This window comes from Lissotriton vulgaris, chromosome 4_1, assembly GCF_964263255.1.
Source record: "Lissotriton vulgaris chromosome 4_1, aLisVul1.2, whole genome shotgun sequence".
Classification (NCBI taxonomy): domain Eukaryota; kingdom Metazoa; phylum Chordata; class Amphibia; order Caudata; family Salamandridae; genus Lissotriton; species Lissotriton vulgaris.
In genome coordinates, this window is record NC_141691.1 from 1,312,000,996 (window position 1) to 1,312,019,068 (window position 18,073).

Here is an 18,073-nt window from a genome sequence, read left to right on the forward strand (position 1 = left end):
GAATTTAGCTAGTCAACTTATCATTTACTGGTCCTGACTTCTTAGTCATCCTTAGTTTCCATAGACCTTACAGTGAACATTATACAGATTCTAGAATAAAAAGAGTCCGGGGTAGCCAAAGTTGTTTCAGTATTATGGGCTGTCATAAAAAACAGCTGCCGTGTGATTTGCAGATAAGGACAGTGTTTGTATTGTTCAAAGGCCTGTGCAAATCTCAAGTCCCAACTGTATCCAAGGCGATTGATCTTTTACTCAAAGTGAGGCCTAACATCAATATTATTATAGTACATCAATACCAGGAAAGCCCATTTTAACCCACAGGAGCAACAGAGACCAGTAGATTTGCAAACCATGATGCTTTATGGACAGATTAGCAAATTACAATCCTAAATCAGCCATATTAATCTGGATCAATATTCGTTTAGTTACAGCATAAATTGGCATAATCGGAGCAGGTCAGAACAGCAAAGTTATTTAAGCATTGTAATAGGCAAACTGTAAAGACCCAAAGAGATTTTTACAATGAAATATCGCAGCACGGCGCTGCAACAAATTAGCTGCGCCGGGCTGCATCAGTTCAAAAAAGCAGGGATGCACCGTATTAACAACAATACTGCGTACCCCTGTGCTCTTCCCTGTACCAGTGCTAATAAAGATGCCTAGTGTAGCGTTCTAGTGTTTCCAAGACGCACCGGTGATAGCAGAAAATACCTGCACCCGATGTCTCACTTTCTGGCCAAGGGTGGCCAGAAGGGTATAAATGAAAGAGCCGGAGTCGCTCGTGACTTCCGGCCCAAGCATACAACTGTGGTGTCAGTGTCATGGTCATTTATTTGTTCCCCCTAGCTCCCCAACATTAGTCCCTTACACTGGCGACGAAGAGTGAGATGACAGTGCAACTCCAAAAGAAAGAGCCAGCAGACGTACCTGACAGCGGGCTGAAGCGCCGACTGCAGGAGAAAGGAGCGGTGCAAAGCGAGGCACCCAACGCGAAACCGAAGGCCAGTGCAGGATGCCCAACGACATCGCCAGCCGCACCGGTGAGCAACGTGTCTCCCGAGCTGCGTGAGGGTCCCGGCGCGGCAAGCGGCGTAGAGGCACAGGCACCAGCGGCCTACACACATGCTGCAAGGCCCGACGAGGGGAAGGAGTGAGCGCGCATGCGCTGGAGGTACCAGAGGCCCGGCTGAAGCCTCAGAGTTCAGCGCGTGTGCAGGCAGCGAGGAAGACAGAAAAAGTTAACCCCGCAGACACCCAGATAAACAGCGTGTAGGATCCCCAAGAGGCAGCATTAACCACGGCATGCCGGAAAGGAAGCTGGAGTGGAAAAAAACAAAAAACAAGCACGAGCAAAGACAAGAAAAAAAACAAGCACTGACAAAACCAATAACTGCACTTCGAAACAGTCAAGGGATCACGTCCCAAGCACCAAGAGACGCAGAAAAAGGACACCACGATGGCAAACCAGCCAGGTGCTGGGGGAGGAAATCAGCAGCAGTAAGCAGCGCCACAGCAAGCAGCGCCGCAGCCAGCAATGCCCAAAGCAGTACAACCAGCGCTGCCATCGGCCCATTTACAAATCCAGGCTCTGCCCCTATCCAGCGAACTGATTGATCCGGCAACAGCAGCGCCAAGATGGACAGTGTGGGTTGGACAACTAAACAACTACTTTGTAGCCACCCGAGAAACGGACAACGCAGTAAAATGGTCACTACTGCTGCATTTCGGAGGGACCGAGATCTACAAACTTTTCTCCCACCTCCCGAACACTGGAAACGCCAATCACTATGATGCCGCAATGCGAGCACTCAATGCGCACTTTGACCCTCAGCTCAACCCGCACTCAGAAAGGTTCAAATTCCGTCAGTCAAGATAAAGAGAAGGCGAAACGATAGATGCGTTTCACGCCCGGTTGAGGGAACTAGCGAGCACCTGTACCGAGGATGACCAAACAAAGGAAGTCACTGCACAGCTCATTCAAGGCTGCCGAAACAAAACTCTGAGAACACTGATACTGCATCAGCCGCGCATCACACTAGACGAAATACTGATACTTGCAAGGTCACACGAACTTTCGGATGTCCGATCCACGGCGATGGAAGCCGCCCTGAATTTTCAAGCAGAGGGAGGAACCAGCATAAAGACAGAAAGAGTAGATGCCATTCGCACCCCAAGCAGGGGTGGTCGAGGAAGATGGCCGACGAGAACGCCACAACGGCCACCGTGTGGCTACTGCGGAAGAGATGAGCACAACCAAGATGGCTGCCCTGCGCGGGGAAAGACCTGCTCCAAGTGCGGAGTGCCAAACCATTTCGCAAGCGTATGCAGAGGAGGATTCCGCTGGAGGAATCAGTCCGGGAGGAAAACCATCACAGGAGCAGTCAGACAACTGAATCTAGAAGACACACAGCAAGCACGATCAACAACATCCAGACACCACCGCCATATGCAACTGGATGACTCCTCCACTGAAGAGGATGAAGAGTGCCATTACGTATCCTTCACGAAAGACTTAAAGAAAAGGCGAAGACCACAGCCAAAGTGCCAAATACTGATCGAAGGTTCAGCAGTCACTGGAGTAATAGACACTGGCGCTAGAGTAAATGTGATGGGCATACAGCACTACAAAAGCCTCAATCCGAGGCAACAGTTAACGCCATCCAAAGTAAGAATACTAACGTACGGAAGCCAAACACCGCTTCCTCTACGAGGCAAAATGCTAGTACAATTTGAGACGGAAGATCGTGCAGTAACAACTACATTTCATGTAATCGACAAGGAAGCGGACCTTCTAGTCGGGAGCCACACTGCAGAAGATTTCAACCTCATTGCGTTCGCCAACGCAGTCAAAGTACTCCAAACTGAAGATATCCTACAGCTCTTCCCGTCCCTATTCAAAGGGCTAGGCACAATCAAACGACAACCTGTCAAACTACATATTGACAAAGCCATCCAACCCATAGCTCTGAAGCATCAGAGGATTCCATTCCACTTAAGAACTACAGTCGAACAAGAACTAGCTGAGCTATAGAGACAAGGGGTCATAGAAAAGGTCAATGGCTCAACACCATGGGTATCGCCTATGGTGATAGCAGAGAAACCCCGACAACCAGGGAAGATAAGAATCTGCATAGATATGCGGATGCCTAACAAGGCAATAAAACGGGAGGGACACATCACACCTACTGTCGATGACATACTAACAGATTTGAACGGAGCCCAATGGTTCTCAAAACTGGATCTGAACACTGGATACCACCAACTAAGACTAGCGGAAGAAAGCAGATATATAACAACCTTCTCGACGCACCCAGGCCTCAGAAGGTAAAAGAGGTTTAATTTCGGAATATCATCAGCAGCGGATATATTCCTAAACATGATAAAAGAAATACTATCTGGTCTGCAAGGAGTACTAAATGTCAGTGACGACATCTTAATACACTCCAAAGTCAGCGAAGAACACCATCAGCGACTGAGGGCGACCCTTAGAAGATTGGCCGAGCACGGGGTAACTCTGCACAAAGATAAATGTAAATTCTTCCAAAAGTCGACAGAATTTTTCGGTTATGTCTTTAACTCGAATGGAGTTCAAGTTGACCCCAGAAAATCGCAGGCTATCAAACACGCCCCAGCGCCAACCACAGCTTCAGAGGTGAGAAGTTTCCTGGGCATGGCTCAATACTGCACAAGATTTATACCGACCTTGGCCACCATTGCTGAACCACTAAGAAACCTAACTAGAAAGGAAAGTCCGTGGAGATGGACTGACACTGAGGAGGAAGCATTCACCAAGATTAAAACAGCACTGCTGGATGGGACCACCATGGCCTACTTTGACACTGCCAGGCACACAGAAATATTAGTCGATGCTAGTCCAGTGGGATTAGGAGCCCTCCTTACACAAGAAACCGAACCAGGCGTATGGGCGCCGTTGGCATTTGCAAGCAAGGCGCTCACCGCCACTGAAGCAAGATATTCTCAAATAGAAAGGGAGGCCCTAGCTGTAAAATGAGCCTGTAACCACTTTCACCTCTACATAACAGGGCATCCGTTTAGGATGGTGACAGACCACCAACCACTCATACCGTTATTCAAAGGTACAGCACCACAACCGCCGCCGAGAATCGAAAGATGGGCCATTCAAATACAACAATATCAAATGGACCTTGTATACCGACCCGGAGCATAGAACCCGGTGGATTTCCTGTCAAGATACCCAGCCAAGGATATAGCAATGGGTGAGGAATTAGACAATCAGATAGAGGAATTTGTAAACATGGTGTCATAGTGGGCTTGTCCTCAAGCCCTGTCGGCGGAAATGATCGTAGCCCAATATGCCAATGACGTAGTCCTGAAGAGAGTGACTAATGCTGTAGACACAGGCTCGTGGGAAGGCTTCCTACGAGATACACAAGGGTGGAGTGATCATGACCGCCTGCGTCTGTCAATTCTGGAAAGTACATAATGAAATCAGCATTGCCTACAATGGACACATTTTAAGAGGTTCAAGAGTTATAATCCCTGTAACACTACAAGAGCAGACAACAACGCTAGCCCACGAAGGGCACCAGGGCACTCGGAGAATGAAAGCCAGAATGATATAGAAAGTGTGGTTTCCCAACATGGAAGACAGCGTTGATAAGGTAGTACAAAATTGCCGAGCATGTCAACTGACAAGTAGGACAGAAGCACCTGCGCCAATTATCACTGAAGACCCTGCACCATCACCATGGTCATGGGTCAGTTTTCCAGATGGGAGAGTCACGGTTCTGCTAGTGGACAGCTACACGAAATACCCCATAATGGAGATAGCCTAATCGACAAGCTTCACGAACATACAACCGATTTTAAGCAAAACGTTTGCCATGTTTGGAATTCCACGCCAGCTCAAAACAGACAACGGACCCCCCTTTCAGGGAAGCGAACTCAAAGAGTTCCTGCAAAAACTAGGGGTGCACCATCACCGCATAACACCGCAATGGCCTCAAGCAAATGGAGAGGTAGAGTGGTTCATGAGGACTATCAAGAAAGTCTTAAGAATATCCACAGTAGAAAGAACCAATCCTGAAGACGCACTTCAACGCTTTCTCCAAGAATATAGGAGCACCCCGCACAGCACAACCCAGAAATCCCCCTGGTCTCTCATGTTCCCAGGACCAAGACACGACCTGCTCCCAATGGCAGAAAACCGTACGCCTGACCCATACATCCCGGAAGACACCCAGGCCCGACGAAGAAAGACTAATGACAATGCAAGCAGAAAGCAAAGAGCACAAAACAGAGCACTTGTCCCTGGAGACTCCGTGCTTATTCGAGCGAGAAGGCCAGGAGGCAAGTTTAGAACACCCTACGAAGTCGAACCTTGGACAATCAAAACAGCCAGGGGAACAACTGTGACTGCGCAGCGTCATGGAGAAGAAGTGACAAGAAACATCTTGTGGTTCAAGCGAATACCACCAGCATTGCTCGGAACGGAAAGCCAGAATGATGCGTCTGAATGGCGTGGAATCTCCAGTGATCACAATGAACCCCCACAGGCCAGTCCAGAGACAGCTTGTCCAGCTCCAGTTCCCGTACTACCAAATTCGTCACCAAGAGATTGTCTAGAGACCACACCAGTGAGAGGACGAAGAAATTACAACCTTAGACCTAACCCTAGGCCTAATCAGAAACTAGCAGACTTTGTATGCTGATCACAATTTGTTCAAAAGACTAACTTGGGAAGGAATGTAGCGTTCTAGTGTTTCCAAGACGTACCGGTCATAGCCGGAAATACGTGCACCCGATGTATCACCTTCTGGCCAGGCGTGGCCAGAAGGGTATAAATAAAAGAGCCGGAGTCGCTCGTGACTTCCGGCCCAAGCATAGAACTGTGGTGTCCGTGTCATGGTCATTTATTTGTTCCCCCTCGCTCCCCAACATTAGTCCCTTACACCTAGCACTTGCGCAGGCACCGTTGGAGGCATTTTGTTCCTTCTATGTGTGCTGTAGACTGCAGCACACATAGAGCAAAACAATGGGGAGAAATAAAATAATTTCTCCTCGTTGCACCACATTAATGCCACCTTAAAAAGGCATTCATTTTTGGCACTGCCTGAAATTAACAGATCCTTGTAAATCTAGGGCAGTTTCAAAAAGCAATGGATGTTGCTTGGGAAGGCCCTCATCAACACCCATGACACGCACCTATGTCGCAGAAAGCTGCATCAAAGAGGGCCATATTTACAAGGCAGCATTAAGCCATGCAAAGTGGCATAGCTCCACCTTGTAAATATGGAGCACGGCACAGCACCACAGGAGCGTCTGAAAAAGAAAAAGTGACGCTCCGGTAGTGCTATGTCCTTGTAAATATGCCCCTCAGTTTCCTTAAAGGGAAACTCTCTAAAACTAAATGGAGGTTTCAGAAGGGAAGTAAGATATGTTTCAAGCTGTAGGTACCAGCAAAATAAAGCCTTTAATGAAGGTTGAAATCAAGGAAAGGAGAAAGGAGCTTGCTCGAGAGATATACTCTAGGATCAGGAATAAGAGAAGTATGGATCTCAATATTGGTGAATGGACGTATCGATTTAGGGGTGGACAAGTGCAAATCTAAGTATCTAACAGTAAAATGTACACTTAAATCATGAAATGTGTCCAGCAGAACATTCCAATGGTTCCCACACGAAGAAACCAATCAAATAAGCTTTAATGTAACTTTCGGTGTTGGCCTTCTTTTCGTAAGTCATATAGTGCAAGATTTTCCATGTCCGTGGCCATCATAGATATTGCACAAGGGAGGTTTCTTCTTCACCAGCTTGTCTCAGATACAAGTGCAAAGATTTCTTGTTCAGCTCATTAGAAGATACAATTTTTGACCTTCCCACGCAATCTTACAATAAGAGTACAGTTAATGAGCACAGTGATGGACCGTGAATTCAGGAATGAGAACATGAACCTTTCAAATCAAGGCCTACTGTGGCTATGGCAAACCTAACATAAATTCTCTCTAACTATGGTTGACTTTTAAAGTAAATATCACTCATTATGGTCAGTCTAAATATAAACTCACACTGAAATGTGGGCAAACAAAGATTATATGTGTTGTGCAACAATGTGTAGTGAAACAGAAATTAAAAGTAGCGACACAGACGTCACCACCTGTCAACACAACCAAAATATTCTCATCTGATTTCACTTGCTTGTTGTTAAGAACATTTCAATTCACATCAAATAGTGAAACTTTCACAGGAAGGTGCTTTCTAATGTAATGCTTTGTAATCACTGGTCCCTTTGTAAGAAATGATTGCTGTTGCGTGACGACACATGTGGAAAGATGGCTAAAATGTTTGAAAATGTTATTGGTACAGAATTTCTAATGTACTGAATAATTTAATACAATTAAAAAACTTTAAAAAATAGTGAAACTTTCATTACTAATTAAGCAGGTATTAAACTTTGATCAGTCAAACTTGTGCTAACTTTATGTGCATGTGGGATTGTGTCTGTTTTATGGTGGAGTGATCTTAATATTCGTCCTTGACAAGCACGCACTTTTCAAGATATACGTAGCCATACATATCTACTCATACATCTCTACATTCCTACCCTCAAAATGACAATATAACCTTCAGAGATTTGGTGAATGGCATTCAGAGTGTTTAGGTGTAAGAGAAATGTGCATGTATCTGTCACACACACACATTATAATGTTGTCAAATAGCAGACTAAGAAAGTTAGGATTATTTACTGAAGCTAAGCGGAATGTTTGGAGCCAAATTGAAAAATGGTCCTTTAGAGGAAGTATGGAGACCTAGATGGTCTTGAGGAGTCCTATACTTTTGACCACTCACCCACTTTCAGCTGCCAAGCCCACCAGTTAGCTTGGGTTGTTCTATTTTAATGAATACAACATCCTCATTATGAGACATGCACCGGAGAATGCTGTTATCATCTGCAAGTGCAGGACTACCATATTACCTACAAGTTCAACTCCCTTTTCCAGAGAAGCATATTCAGTAACCAAAAAGTTGCTTTATTCTGCACCGCTTCAGGTACAGGGTTTCCATAATTTTCCATCATACTAATTTAAGAGGGTGACTATTGATTCCAGCACGTAGGTCCTTTCACAGGGCAATGACTGTACAGGGCAATTCTGACCAAAACATATGAAGGTGTGCACTAGTAAACCTTTCCTGACACATAATATATACATTCAACATCCATAACTTCTGTGGACATTGACATATTCACAGAAGCATTTCTTGACTATGCTGATGATACAATTTGCCTCTGGGGCTTCTCCTTGTGCCTACCCAAATGACAACAAATAGGGGTTCTGCTAGTAGGCTCCAGTTTTAAGACCCATTTGCCTGTGGATTTTGTTAACATGGAGAAGATGAACACTTCAGATGTTCTGGTAAATTAATGTGGTTCCTTGCATTTAAATACATTTACAGTTTCCTACTATTCCCCTATAGCTGCTGCAGCAGGTCAGGTTTTGAACTCTAATTTATTACATTTATGACTTGTGTATACTTATTACATTTAAACATTTTGAGATATCAGTGCTTAGTATGGGAATGCCTTGGACAGTTTAGCTATTACCTTCACTAAATATATGACCAACATTAATCACTTAATGAGATCATGTACCGACTCACATCAAGTGTCATACCCTAGGATGTGTTTGTCATAATAGATGACAGTCCTGTACAGCACATCAGGATCGTCATGACAAATGTTATTGCCATAGAGGCCCTCAAAGGGATTGTCACACAGGCAGTTTGAAATAAAGTTGAAATAAAGTTTTGGCCATACACCACAGGGAATTGTCTGAAGAGTCTTAAAACCCTTATTACCAGCAGATGGTTGTAAAACATTTGTGTAGTAGTGGTTAATTTGTGAAACAAATAAGTGCTGGGGCCCTGGTCAAGAGGCAGCTTGCACCAGCCAGTTGCTCCTACTAACACCGCCTATACCAGAACTAACTACTAACCATGAAACCTTACAGGTGGGGTGAGGATGTGGCATACCGGCCAGAGCTGCCGAGTTTAGAGGTGGGAAACTGGATGGTATGTAACACTTACAACGCAACTTTTACATCGCATTCCGTTACAACGCAGATTTTACAACGCGGGATCCATTACATCGGATGTCATTACAATGCATGGCATTACATCGCAGATGCTATTACAACGCATACTATTACATCGTAAGTATTGGTAAGTATTTAATTTTTTTTTATTTTATTTAATATTATTTAATTGATTTAATTATTATTAATTATAAAAAAAATATTTATTTTTGTTTTTAAATATTATAAATTAAATATATTAATTTAAGTGATTTTTTAAATAAGTATGAGTATAGGAGTATATGTTTTGGGGTACTGAGGTATATGTTTTGGGGTGTTTGGGTATTTATAGGTTTTAGGGCAGGGTTTGGGTTTTGGGGTACAGGGGTGTTTTTAGGTTTTAGGGCAGGGTTTGGGTTTTGGGGTACAGGGGTGTTTTTAGGTTTTAGGGTAGGGTTTGGGTTTTGGGGTACAGGGGTGTTTTTAGGTTTTAGGGCAGGGTTTTGGGTTTTGGGGTACAGGGGTGTTTTTAGGTTTTAGGGCAGGGTTTGGGTTTTGGGGTACAGGGGTGTTTTTAGGTTTTAGGGCAGGGTTTGGGTTTTGGGGTACATGGGTGTTTTTAGGTTTTAGGGCAGGGTTTGGGTTTTGGGGTACAGGGGTGTTTTTAGGTTTTAGGGTAGGGTTTGGGTTTTGGGGTACAGGGGTGTTTTTAGGTTTTAGGGCAGGGTTTGGGTTTTGGGGTTTTGGGTTTTGGGGTACAGGGGTGTTTTTAGGTTTTAGGGCAGGGTTTGGGTTTTGGGGTACAGGGGTGTTTTTAGGTTTTAGGGCAGGGTTTGGGTTTTGGGGTACAGGGGTGTTTTTAGGTTTTAGGGTAGGGTTTGGGTTTTGGGGTACAGGGGTGTTTTTAGGTTTTAGGGTAGGGTTTGGGTTTTGGGGTACAGGGGTGTTTTTAGGTTTTAGGGTAGGGTTTGGGTTTTGGGGTACAGGGGTGTTTTTAGGTTTTAGGGCAGGGTTTGGGTTTTGGGGTACAGGGGTGTTTTTAGGTTTTAGGGCAGGGTTTGGGTTTAGGGATAATTAAATTATATTTACCATTTTAAAATTAATTAAAATATATTTAATAAATTAAATTAATTATTTTACATTAATTACATTTTTTATTTAAATTAATTAAATTAAATAAATTAATATTATTACTTTAATTTAATTTTTTTATAAAAAATATGTACATTAAACTAATTACTTTTTTTTATTAAATTAAATTAATTACAATTTTTAATAAAATTACATTTATTAAATAGATCTTATTTTATTAAATTAAATTAATGACAATTTTTAAATGTCTTTTAATTAAATTATTTAAAAAAAATTAATTACAATAAACTAAATAACATTTTTAAAAAAAGGTATACTTACCTATACTTACGATGTAATGCCATGCGTTGTAATAGCATCTGCGATGTAAGGCCATGCATTGTAATGACATCCGTTGTAATGGATCCCGCGTTGTAAAATCTGCGTTGTAACGGAATGCGTTGTAACACAACGCGTTGTACTGACACCAATCCAACTGGATTCGAGCCTCAGTGTGGGCTCAACATCATATGATGCTGGGTAAATCACTTAATCTCTTCATGACTACAAAAATTAATGTAACAACTGGTTCCCATAAAAAGTGCTCCAATACCTTTGGGTCGAGTTTGCACTGTAAGCGCCAGTGTTGACATTTAAGTCCTGGTGCCAAGCACCGAAAACCACCGACTCAACATAAGCACTGTTGTGCTGTATCAGCTTTAAGAGACTTTACATTTGTTTTGTACTCGTAGCTCACCACTGATTTGATTGAACTAAAGTAAAGAATCAACTGCATCAATGGGAAGAGTTTAAAAGTAGGAAACAGAAAAATACGAGGGTTTAATGTGAAATTTAAACCCTTGATTCTAAACTGAAGAAATTACAGAAAACATGGTCCAAATCCACTGCAGGTTTGCTGAACATGCAAGAATTCTAGCTGTGTGAGAACTATTGCTAAAACACAATCAAGGTGAAAACTTGCCATTGAAGTATCTTACTTAAACCATAGCAAGGGATCAACATATACATTGACTTCATTGCAACTCCTAGAGTGCACCAATTCATAAGTACTTACATGTCAGGTGTCCCAGGAGTGGATTGAGAATCTTGCTTGCTTTTTGCAAGTTAGTTAGCCCCCCAAACTCCAAATAAGGTGCATAAAGGCATAAAGGTAGAAGATGCTACCTTTAGACAAATTACATTTTGAGACACTAGATTGGTGTGGGTAGGTTCAGCAACATGGATGAGATAACAGGGTTTGGGTGCCATAATCAAGGAATCAAGTACAGTATTTGCATGTCTTTTTTAACCTTATTAATAATTTATTTTGAACAGATTAATTTTCTGCAGGCCTAAAGAAGTCCTTGGTGATCCCACTAATGAAGAAACTACTCTAAACCCTCTTACTTTGATCACTATCATTTCTAAAACACAGTTTCTTTTGAAAATCCCAGAGGAAGCAGCAATTGCCAAATTTGAGGCTCATCCTTTATAAATCCTGGGTAAAACAGCAAATGAACAGTTTTAAACCTATCTGTAGACTTTTATTTCTTGATGATCAACAATCAGCCTTGTGATCTTCAGATTCTTGTTTAAAGAGTTTGTTAAGGTTATGGAAAAGGGAAAACCAGCATCAGCAGTTTTGCTGGCTCTCTAGTGGTCTTTGACACCCTGTACCTCAATGCTGTGGAAGAAAGGGACGTCTTTAGTGTGGTTCCAATCATTCTGGAATAAAGGCTTGAACCTTGGTTCTAGAGGGACTCACTTCAAACTGGGTTGTTGTGCCATTCAGGCTCTGTATTGGTGTTGTAGTTTGTCTTCATTTTCAATGTCCTTTCTCAACTCTTGTAAGATCTTGGGGGCATGTTAGCATTGCCGGTTTAGCGGCAGCAAATTGCCGCTAAAGCGGCGATAATGGGCTTCATAATATGCCCTTGAGAATTCAAACAGAAGTCCATATTCTGGTATTCTTGATAATATGCCCCTTCATTTTGTCTAGGTTTAGGCTTTCAGACTCAATTGATTATCCAACGTAAATGATGCCACAAGTGACTTTGTGCCACTTCTTGCTCTGTTAACAGTATGGCAATTGTTAGACCCAGCGGTTTCCTGCTGACTGGGATGCATCGAAGCCAGTCAGAATCCACCATCCTCGACAGGATGAGTTCAATACACATGTCCAATAATCTGTGTTCACCCTTGGGTAGCTTGCCACTGAGCAGTCAGGCTTGTCTTCATGGCAGGGCCAAAATCATGCTATTCCAAGTACCAGTATAGAAGTTTTTGATATCGATAAGTATATAGTGTTTCTTTTTGTAACACTTATATTAAAGTTTTAAATATAATTTACATTAAGATTGTGGTTTTTAACATAATTGTATGTGTTTGTTATGCCAGTAATCTTTAATTTATTGGAATATTTATTTTTCTAAATGTTCTTTATTTGAATTGTTTTGTCCATTGTGGTGTTTTATTGTTTATTTTTTATTTTCTAAGTAAAAATATAATTGCAATGCTTTTCCTGTTGGTTAAGGGTTGTGAGAGGGTAGAATTTGAATTCATGCATTTTTATTTTTATTTTTTCACATTCTTAATTACATTTTACAATATATGCAATTTTTAGTTTGCTGTAATTTATTTTTGTAGTTGTACATGGGTTTTGTTGGGGTTTAAATTAATGTGTTTGAACTTAAACTTTTAACATATTAACATTTTTAATTACTTTGTTTTGAGTTGTTTAGTGCAATTCTCACATTTGGTGTTTTCCACAGGGGCCAAATGAAAGACAGTAGCAAGTTCACAACTTCCCCCAATCACAACAGAGGCCCAACAAGGTCAAAGTCTACAATGGTGAATCAGGGAAGAGGGGAAAAAAAGGGGAACAAAAGACACATATCCATCATATTCAGGGTTGAATAAGAATCTTCAGGATCAAAGAGAGTGCCTGCAGTAAGACAAGAGACATGTGCATAACTACATAGAACTAATACACAGCAACAATCTCAGTCTTACCTCAGCAATACAGTATTCTATGACATAACTACCTGTGAATTTCCCCTCTTCCCTTAAAGTTATAGGTATCAGAGGCAGAGAAGCACTTTTCTTCCTATATAAAAGAATATGCGTATTAGGTTGTGTCAATAATATAGAGAATAATGTATGATTAAATATTCAATATACTAACCTTTGTAGGAAGATATTAACTTATCAGAATAGCACCAAAATATAAAAATCCCAATGGAAAAAAACAAAAAACATATTTCCCAAAAGGATGGAGTGGACCAGTGTAATAAGGAAAACAAGAAAAATATACCAACAAATAAGCAGGGCTGCTAAAACACAATTATTAATTCCTTAACTTCAGGATTTGTTTCATTATAATTATTCTTACCTTCTTCTTTCAGCAGTGCACAATAGGAAACGGAATCTCCAAACGCTGTGGAGGCACGTCAGATAATTATAACCTAAGATATAAGATAGCCTCATGTGAGATCAAGTTGAAACTGCTGGGTCTTTAATTGTTGTTGTTTTTCTTCTTTTTTATAGGATGTTGATGACCCGAGGGGTAGCGAGGCCAGCCGCGAAGTGGAAGTATTTCCTGGAGTACAGAAACCCAATGAGGAGCAGCCCGGCATCAAACGCTGACATCGACAGGCAGGAGGACCTGTAAGTGACAGGTGAGGGCAAGGACGGAAGACGCGCACGCTTTCTCTAAAACACAAATTGCTCTTCCCTTTTCACCTGCACCCTTTATTTCGGACTTGCTTCGCCCCGTCTGCTTTTGCAATCGGACACGGAGAAATCCCAACACTGGGTACTAAAGGGATTTTAACTTGGTGTAGTTTTAAAATTAATTTTTTTCAAAATATTGTGTTTTTCAGGTTTTTTTCAAAATAACAAATCATGTTGATGCAGAAATAATGTAAACATTTTCTTTTAAATTAGAGAAAGTGCAATTTTCATTTTAATGAATTGCTATTAAATTTAAATAAAATGTTGAGTTCAAATGATTGTGTTAATTACAATTTGACAAATGTTAGTACATTCCTAATGAAATAATTTTGAAGTTTACATTCTTGAATTTTTTTATTTTTACTTCTTTTTGACTTAAATAAGCAATAACAATTTTCGCCATGAAACTATTTTGTTGAGTGTAAATTTTCCAGTATTCCTTTGTAATTCTTTTGAAGTTTATTTTAATATTTTAGTAATATAGATATACATCAACCCCAATCTCGTGAACATCTGATTTTAATTCAATCAATTCCTTCGCAGAGCTTAATTAAGTTGAGGAGAGTAACTGGGTTCCTCAAACATTCTGTTTTTTTGTAAAAAAACTCAATCATATTTGAAATTGAATTTGTATTAAAAACTGTTCCTTCTGATTGCTCTCTGAAATTAAGTTTTATTCATGTTGCATCAAACAGTTGTAAATATACAGTTGTAGTACTTTTAAGACATCTCAAATAAACTGAATGATCATGCATTAGCAATCCTAGCTGAAAATCCAATTTGTAGTTTAATACTGTGTTACAGGGTGCATTCAACTGAACAGTAAACAAGAGGTTTGCCCCTTATATACCCTGTATAGTCGAATATAATTGTAGACGCCAGAGTGGGTGAGAGTAGAAGGACGATAGGCACCAACACATAAACAAGCCAGCAGAGATTGATTGCTAATGTATGATACTCAGTATGAAGTCTTCCAGAGGAATAGCACTCTATGAATATTGGTGGACTAGCTTCACACTAGCACAGCTTAGCGAGAATGTGCTAGATACCTGAGTAAAGCAGGTACTCTAGTAACAGAAGATGAGCACGAAGAGAGAAATCCAGAGCCAAATTGTGCGCTCAAGATGGGATGAAGGGCAGAAGGTCTTTGCACTGACTGTCCTTGGTCAGTGACATTGACTGTAAGTACCCACTCGATTCACCACTCAGCTAGGTTTATGGACAACGACTGCTCAACACTCTGCAGACAAGTTGCTTGCCTCCTCAAGGCCTCCACATCTCTAGCTTAAGGATAGGAATACAGTTGGCATGTTTAAAAGTTTTTTCCAGCTCAGAAACACATTACCTACATACAGTGTGCATGTGAGTTGGTAATATCTGATAATACTGAGGTGAAATGACAGAACGCTATTGGTTGGGGTGTATTCAATGACAGAGTAATGAATATGGTGTTGAGGATCGTAGGATGTTGTGTCTTAATGCTTGAATTACTGACTGAAAGAAAAACATCTAGGGCCTGATTTATCAAACTTTCATTCAACACAAAGCAGCAACACAACTTGAAGAGCTCAGCGAAAGGGAGAGGGCAGGAGTATACCATATTTAACAATATATTATCGCATTCCTTTCCTTTCCTTGTGCTGGCATACAATGTGCTGCCTTGCACCAGTGAACTGTACACAACAAACGTTTTGGATCCTACAACTGACTAGCCTGGACCTCAACAATTGCAAAACAGAACAAAATGGCTAGCCAGGATAGTTTAAAGAGAAATTAGGACCCACACAGCCCATGTATGCTGCGTGACCAAAGAATGTTTTGTTTAACAAAACATTTATTTTCATTTATAATCAAGTTTCAATAATTCATTCAAAAATGTCTTCAAAGGAACATCCTGTCAAAACAGTCAAGTCAAAAACATACAACTGTGTGCACAATATATACAAGTATACAAACATTTACAATGAATACTCAGAATTTCATGACACCAAAATGAGACTTTATACACAGTAAATACATTCCAAATCAATTGCGATCATGAAACATTACACGAAACATAAAGGGAGGAACCAGTCCTTTAGCTAAAATACCATTGGACAGGCGGAACTAGAGGTGGAATAAGACTGCCTGCCTATCTCACAAAACCTGTGATGTAATATTTTATAAGATTGCAAACAAGGGCCCACATCAGTGGAATTAATTGATCCCTCGCTGCACCCTTCTTTCTTGTCACAGGCTGGGGGTCAACGCGTTTCGAACCATAGGGATTGTAGGTTCTCCTCAGGACAGGGACTGGGTATGAGCTTCACTGCACAGCAAGCACAGGGGCTTCAGGAGTGGAGGTACACTGCGAATCAAGAGAAGATGTCTGTAATGGGTTGCAGAGGTGTCAATAAACAGGGCGCCCGCGAGGCGGTACGCAGTCAGGTGGTGGGTTGGCTCACATTCTTTGATCAACTGCACGCCGTTTGAAATGTAGGACGGCTGCACCCGAGACAGGTCTGGGGGATATGGCGGGTATTACTCAGCCGCGTATGGCCGGTGCAAAAGATGGAATCAATCCTTTCAAATACCGCAGCCGTGAAGAGTGTCAGCCCCTGTGCTTGCTGTGCAGTGAAGGGTGCATTTACTGTGTATTAAGTCTCATTTTGGTGTCATGAAATTTTGAGTATTCATTGTAAATGTTTGTACACTTGTATATATTGTGCACACAATTGTATGTTTTTGACTTGACTGTTTTGACAGGATTTTCCTTTGAAGACATTTTTGAATGAATTATTGAAACTTGATTATGAATGAAAATAAATGTTTTGTTAAACAAAAAATTCTTGGGTCACGCAGCATACATGGGTTGTGTGGGTCCTAATTTCTCTTTAAACTATCCTGGCTAGCCATCTTGTTCTGTTTTGCAATTGCATCAGTGAAGACACCTGTATGCGGTTGTGCAAGAGTACCTGCATTGTGGAAAGGATTCTTTTTGTGCATGAAGGGTCACTTTCCTTGACAAAAAATCGACTGAGACTTTTTCCTCTTTCTGTAGAAAGAAAGAAGAAAAAACTAGGAGCAATACACGTATTTCTGCACATTATGCCTCCCCTGGGAAGGCATAGAATTTTGACACAATGGCAGGTCTACCACTGATGGCAAACCTGGGAATGCGCCAACATCTATGAGTGGAAACACCCCTGCTCCACCCATGGAATGCCTTCCTGTAGCAGAGTAGTGCAAGGCTGCGTCTTGCACCGCTTTCCATTACTCTAGATTTATCAAGCATGCAGGAACACGTAATGTGGCGTTGTGTTGCCTGGCAAATCTTACTTTGCCATTCTATTGCCCTTGTGTTACCTTGCACGAGGCAAGGGCAATACAACACTAAATTAATCTGTCCCCTTATTTTTGGAGTATTCCTCAGAGGTCAAACAGTGTGTTGCTTTTTTTGATACGCGATGTAAATTGGCAAAAGCCATTAAATCCTGTTTTGAGGTGCTGTCCATTATGGAGATGCAAGTCCGATAGCAGATCTTTTTTGCTCTGAGTTAGGATTGCCTATGTGCTCTACTGTGAGTACCACATACTGTACTGACTATGGAGAGTGTGAGGTTTTCTCAACCATCTTTTGAGTGTATTTGCATAATTGCAATACTTGCAAATGATCAGAGGACCATTTATTGTTAGCCTGAGTTTTTGCTCACTTGGATTCTGTTTTTAAAAGCCATGATGGTGTCTGGTGAAGATAAATAGGTAAAAAGTAAATAAACTATTACTTTGGAAAAACCTTCATCAATTTTTGGAACAGTCTTTGAAAATTGTACGATCCACTTTCTGAGTGCTGGTAATAATCTCGATGTGGAAACAACTAGGAGTTTTTGACTTTCACACATTTCTAGAAATAGATGTTTACAGGCATTACCTGACACAGATACCAATTGTGTTGTATACCGCAAAGTTCTTAGTTATGGAGCTTTGAAGGCGGGAAAATGTGTATGCTACTCGCCTATGCAGCTTTTTATTCCTTTCTCTAGGGGGGGTTTGTAATGATTTTTACTAATCAAACAATAAAAACTTGAACTTGAACTTGTGTATGTATAATAATGCAATGCCTAATCCTATGGTGTGGTACTTTGAATAGAGAACACAGAGCAAATACTGTATCGAGCAATATTGACCTTTACATGGTGTGATTTTACCACACTAAATAAGGGTGCAAAGATAATGAGT